Source organism: Bos grunniens, chromosome 5 (assembly GCF_055505025.1).
Source record: "Bos grunniens cultivar Pamir isolate PY7600 chromosome 5, Bosgru_T2T1.0, whole genome shotgun sequence".
NCBI classification, from domain to species: domain Eukaryota; kingdom Metazoa; phylum Chordata; class Mammalia; order Artiodactyla; family Bovidae; genus Bos; species Bos grunniens.
The window spans coordinates 70275962-70282341 of NC_141169.1; the positions used below are offsets into that span (position 1 = coordinate 70275962).

The 6380-nt window shown below is 42.6% G+C and overlaps 1 long non-coding RNA gene across 1 annotated transcript; it reads right to left on the reverse strand.

The window, feature by feature from the left end:
- Positions 1-930: 930 nt before the first annotated feature.
- LOC147372366 (uncharacterized) lies at positions 931-2590 on the reverse strand. Its single transcript, XR_015164863.1, has 2 exons — positions 2142-2590; positions 931-1622 (listed from the first exon to the last, which is right to left on the reverse strand). It is a non-coding gene; the product is annotated as an uncharacterized LOC147372366 (long non-coding RNA).
- Between the last annotated feature and the right edge of the window lie 3790 nt (positions 2591-6380).

The following is a 6380-nucleotide window of genomic DNA, read 5'->3' on the forward strand; positions in this document are numbered from 1 at the left end:
TATGGATGGCAGCATGGGAGGCTTCCCTGTCCTTCACTATCTTTTGAACTTTGCTCAAACTCATGTCCATTGAGTCAATGATGCCATCCAATCATCTCATCTTCTGCCACCCCCTTCTTCTCCTGCCCTCAGTCTTTCCCAGAATCAGGGTCTTTCCCAATGAGTCAGCTCTTTGTATCAGGTGGCCAAAGTATTGCAGTCTCAGCTTCAGCATCAGTCCTTCCAATGACTATTTACGGTTGATTTCCTTTAGGATTGACTGGTTTGATCTCCTTGCAGTCCAAGGGACTCTCAAGAGTCTCCTCCATCACCACAGTTCAAAAGCATCAATTCTTTGGCACTCAGCCTTCTTTAAAGTCCAACTCTTATATCCGTGCATGACTACAAAAAAAAACCGTAGCTTTGACTATCTGGACCTTTGTTGGCAAAGGATCCAACAGCTGGATCATATGGTAGTTCTATTTTTAGTATTTTAAGGAACTTCCATACTGTTCTCAATAGTGGCTACACCAATTTACATTCCCATTAACAGTGTAGTAGGGTCTTTACTCAATACCTTCTCTAGCATTTATTTATAGAGCTGTTTTTTTTAATGGTGGTCATTCTGACCCATGTGAGGTGATCCCTCACTGTGGCTTTCATTTGCATTTCTCTAATAATTAGTGATGTATCATTTGAATTTTAACAACAAAATATTACATCTGTAGTATGTGGGGAGTGATTTAATGAATTAATTACAGACCCAGGGCCAAATCAAAATGCATAGGTTCAAATCCAAGGCCCACCACTTGTGCCAGTTACTTAAACTTGCTGCAACCTCAGTTATCTGGATCTGTAAGTATAGTAACAACACCTGCCTCATAAGATGGTTGTGAGGTTTAAATGTAATAAGGAATGTAAGACTTTAGGGAACTTTAGGCACAAAGAACATACTTAACCAACTTTACTATTTATTATTATTGTTGCTGTTGGTGCTGTTTGAAAACAATAACATTTAATGAAACTTGGGGATTTCAAAGCAGGGAGGCAGCCTGCTGCTTCCCCAGCCATGGGAGCCCTGGGAGGCCAGCTGGGGGTGAAGGATGCAGAGAAATTAAAACCAATGGTCCCCATTCTGCCCCCGCATCCTTTGACTTTTTCTCAGTCTCTTCTCATTTTCCTGAAACCTCTACCACCTGGGTAATGGGACAGTGAAAGAAACAGAGGAGGGAAGAGGGATGGGGACCCAAACTGAAAGGAGGGATGCTCATGGAAACGGGCTGTGTGGGTTGAATCTGCAAATCTAAGAGGTTTTATTTTTTATGAATTCTGTGAAAGCTCCAAAGTCAGTTTGTCATGAGGTTGCTGGGTGCGCCGTTAGAAGAAGGTTTTCCTGACGCCGCTATGATCTGGAGTGCGTGCAGCCGTGTCAGGAGAACTGACCATGGGAGTTGGCCCATCACTCACCCCCATGGCTGGACCAAAAGGCCTTTTTTTCCAGTACTTCCTCTTTCATAGGGAACTACAGAGAGGAAAATCAAATAAGATCGTTGCCTTTCAAAATTTGCTCAGCAGTGATAAAAATAAACTTCAAATGTCCACATATTTGATCAATTTGCTTTTATCCTTTAATCGAATAAGCCCTGCAATCAGAAAGAAAAACATTTCGCTAAGCATTTCATTTCTCCAGTGATTCATCTAGCCATGGTCGCAAAGCTGACATGATGGGAATGAGGCATTTAATGCTGAAATAATTTCTATGACCACATCACAAGAGGCTGGAATGGCTTTTAAGGTACATCATATTTTAATCACAAGCACACATAAAGCATCCATTGCTTGAAAACTTCAGAGAAGTTTGAATTGGAATGCCAGAATCATAATACCACTATCAAGAAAAGAAAGACTGGATTTTTTTTCAGTCCTTAACTCCCCTATGTTGTCAGTTAGTTTGATAAACTTAGAAGCATTTTAGTAAGAAAGTAACAAAAAGTACATGAATTTGAGCAAACTCCAGGAGACAGTGAAGGACAGAGGAGCCTGGTGTGCTGCATGGGGTTGAAGAGAGTCAGACACGACTTAGTGACTGAACAACAAAAGCATACACAAAAAGAGATATACATACACAAAAATAGCTGACCTCACCGTCTTAGGTTACTCACCAGGTGGAGGGAGAGTCTCCTTTGAAAGATCAGAAAGATTTCCAGCAGCCAGGACATCTGCAGCATTTCCAAGGACTGTGCTTCTAGCCAGTCTCCCACTGGTCTGTTCCAGACTCAATATCTCTGTCCTCCAAGGAGGGAGGAAAGTTAAACCATTCCTGTGGTCGTTAATGCTAAGGCTCAAGTCACCCTCTCTCCAGTCTGTTGCCATTTAGGTCCAGGGAAACAGCAGGGAAAAGGCAAAGAGAAGTGGTTCAGGAAAGAAAGAAAGCAGACAAAAGTAAATGAGGAGGGGGCGGGGGTGGCTAGGAGGGTTTTTCAAGGAGGCAGGATGATGTAGTGGGAAAAAATGAGCTTTGGAGCCAGCAAACCTGGGTTCAAATACTAGATCTGTCATTTTTTCAGCATGATCTTGGACCAATGACTTAACCTGTCTGAGCTTTATCTTCTCAAAACAAGGGGAAATAGCTGGTGTATTCAGTTATCATGAGAATGAATTAGATTTATGTAAAGGTTTTAGGTCAGTGCCTGAAATATAATAGGTACATGATAAATATTCATTTTCATATTTCCTCTTGTCCTCCAGCTTCTTCAAAGATGAGAAAATAAAATAAAATAGAGAGTGTTGCTCAATTCAAATCTTGTCCCTCGATTCTGAAAACCCTCCATGTTGCACCATGTCCTACACGAATAAAGCCCTAGCTTCCAGGCAGAGCATCTCAGTTCTGCATGATCCAGCCCCAGGTTGGCATCATTTGCCATCTCTCCTGTCACATGCATCTGTGTACCTTCCATCCCATCCCTTCCAGACCATTCCACACTCTCATTTTGCCACTTTTTTTTTTTTTTTACTTGTGTTACTCTCAGCTTGGGATTTCTGTCTCTCCTTATTTGTTCATGGAAATCCTAAAATTCTTCTCACTTATTGGGCAACTACAGTGTATCAGATGTTCTGCTGGGGGGGCAGAAACTCAAAGAGAAAGATGACTGGCTGTGATTTGAGTGGAGTGGCTGGGGTGAAGGCAGAGGAGATACACTGTCCAACCAAGGCTTGAATACAAGCAAGGGAACCATGAATTTTCCTGGGAAAGATGAGCATGAAGAACAGATAGAGGAAGGAGGCAGCCACTGAACTGGGTTCTGAAAGTTATGTAGGAGTGTTTTGAAAAGGAAGAAGGAAGAGGGGCTGTGGTAGCAAAAGCAATGAAATAGACACCTTTCTGAGGGAGTAGGAATCCTAATCAGACCCTGCTGCTGCTGCTGCTGCTGCTGCTGCTAAGTCACTTCAGTCGTGTTCGACTCTGTGCAGCCCCATAGACGGCAGCCCACCAGGCTCCCCCATCCCTGGGATTCTCCAGGCAAGAACACTGGAGTGGGTTGCCATTTCCTTCTCCAATGCATGAAAGTGAAAAGTGAAAGTGAAGTCGCTCAGTCATGTCCAACTCTTCGCGACCCCATGGACTGCAGCCCACCAGGCTCCTCCATCCATGGGATTTTCCAGGAGAGAGTACTGGAGTGGGGTGCCATTGCCTTCTGCGAATCAGACCCTAGAGGACACTAAAACCGGGCGGTACAGGGCAGGTAACAACTCCAAGGTACGGATCACACACACCACTCCCTGGCTGGGCGTTCTAGGCAATTCTCTCACCTCTCTAACTTCAGTTTCCTTGTCTGTAAAGTATGGTATAACTAGCCAGATGTGTGGAGATAAAAGTAGGTGATCTGTGTAATATTCTCACAGAAAATTTGGCAACATAGCAAGCGCTGAGCAAACATTACTGGTTCTTACTTCTGTTTAAGTCTAGCATAAATGTCAGCCCCTAGTCAGCTTTTCATAACCCTCTGAGTCAACTCCATCTCCTTTGTCCTCCGTGCTTTCACAGTGCTTTTATCAACCTCTAGTTCATGGCCTTTCACATGACCCTGAATTTGTTTCTCTGCTTCTGTCTCTGGCAGAGGGAACTATAGCACCAAGCACGGTTCCCTGGACGTGGTGATTCAACACTGATTAAATGCTACCAACTCAGCGAAACTTCTCACTAAACAACTTGAAGTGAATAATCTTTAAGAAATATTAGAGAGAACAGAAATCCTCTAATTCAACGTTTTTCAAATTTTGTTTACCCAACCCTCTGTAAGAAAAGGATTTTATAAGACCTAGGGTACATCTACATATATATTTATGGTTAAAGGAAACAAAAATTTCATGAAACAACAGTTATCCTTACTAACTTCAGTAAATCTAAATATGTTCCAATGTATTCTTTTTTAACATAATTTTTTCCTTTAGACGAGTTTTAGGTTAAAAAAAAAAACACCTATTTTGAGGATATCACAGAAAGATTCCATATATGTCACACCCAGTTTCCTTTATTTTTAATATCTCACATGAGTATGGTACATTCTTCACAATAAATGAACCAATATGAATGCATTTTTACCTGAAATCCATACTGGAGCTCAGATTCCCTTAGTTTTTACCTAAAGTCCTCTTTCTGTTCCAGGATCCACATTACATTTAGTCATCCTGTCTCCTTAGGTACCTGTTGGGTGAGATAATCTCTCAGACTGTCTTTGTTTCTGATGACCTTATCCATTTTGAGGAATTCTGGTCAAATATTTGTAGAATGTCCCTCACTTGGGACTTGTCTGGCGTTTTTCTCTTGATTAGACTGGGGTTGTGGTTTGGGGAAAGAAGACCACAGAGGTAAAGTGCTATTCTCATCACACCCGTGTGTACACTGCTGTATTTAAGGTGGATAACCAAGAAGGTCTTATTGTATAGCACTTGGAACTCTGCTCAATGTAATGTGGCAGCCTGGATGGGAGCGGGGTTTGGGGAAAACAGATAGATGTATGGATGAACCCTTTTGCTATTCACCTGAAACTATCCCAACATTCTTAATGTGCTATACCCCAATACAAAATAAAAAGAAATTTAAAGAAAAGGGTACATACTATCAATATCAGTTATCAGTGCTCATAATAACCTTGACACCTGGCTTGAGGTGGTGTTTGTCAGGCTTCTGCACTGTAACGTTACTCTTTCTTCGTTTTTCTATACTGCACTCTTAGCAGAAAGCCCCTATGTGAAGCCCGCACCTGAGCAGAGGTGCTATGTTGCATCACCTTGAGGATGGAATATGTACATGAACTACTTGGGATTCTTCTGCATAGATGTGTCTATTCTCCTATTTACTTATTCATTCATTTATTCCTATCAGTATGGACTTATGGATTCTCCTTATACTTTGGGTTATAATTCAATACTACTGCTACTACCTTAATTAGTTGTGTTTTTTTTTTTTTTGCTCAAAACAGCTATGGTTGAGCTGCTGTCAGCTGCCTCTAACCTACTAATATCAATTTATCATATTATTAAGATGGTGATAGATTCTTAAAAGCCAATGTGTGCTGGTGTGTGAGTTTGGGAGAGCTCTCTGTGCCCAGACCCAGGGAGCGATGACACCCTTCATCCTCCTGACCCCGCATTTAAGCCCCAGGCATCAGCACCTCCTGCAGGTACACAGAGAGTGTGGTGACGACAAATCCCAACCCAGGACAACTCATGGCTAGAATGACTCACCAGACACACAAAAGAAGAAGGACTGTGTCTAGGTCTGGGTGAACCAAGTGTTAGTCACTCAGTTGTGGCTGCCTCTTTGGGATCCCATGAACTGTAGCCCACCAGGCTCCTCTGTCCGTGGAATTTTCCAGGACTGGAGCAGGTAGGCTTTCCCTTCTCTAGGGGATCTTTCTGACCCAGGGATCAAACCCAAGTATCCTGCATTTCAGGCAGATTCTTTACCGGTTGAGCCACCAGGGAAATATTAAATTCTATTTTAACACTACCTGATGGCCACCAGGAAAAGACAAAATAGGCAGAGGGGTTTTTCAGTGGTGTGGAGAGAAGGGGCAGGACGCAGGCAGGAAGGTACACAGCACCGTCTGGGCCTCCATCACTTTCCACTTCATATCAGGAGAACTTCCTCTTCCTATGGCTGGCTCAGCTTTGGTGGCTCCCTACTTTGTTGTCCCTTGAATATACTTTATGAGTCAAAGGAAACCTAGGAATCACTGGGCCAATGATGACTGGGGAAAAACAGACCCAACCACATTCACATTTGTCATTTCTCCAACATTTTAGATAAATCTCCAATTTACTCAAATCTCCTTAGACACGCCGCTTTAGATGTCTGGCCTAATGTGAACCATTCAATGCAGCCCTGCGTGAATTAT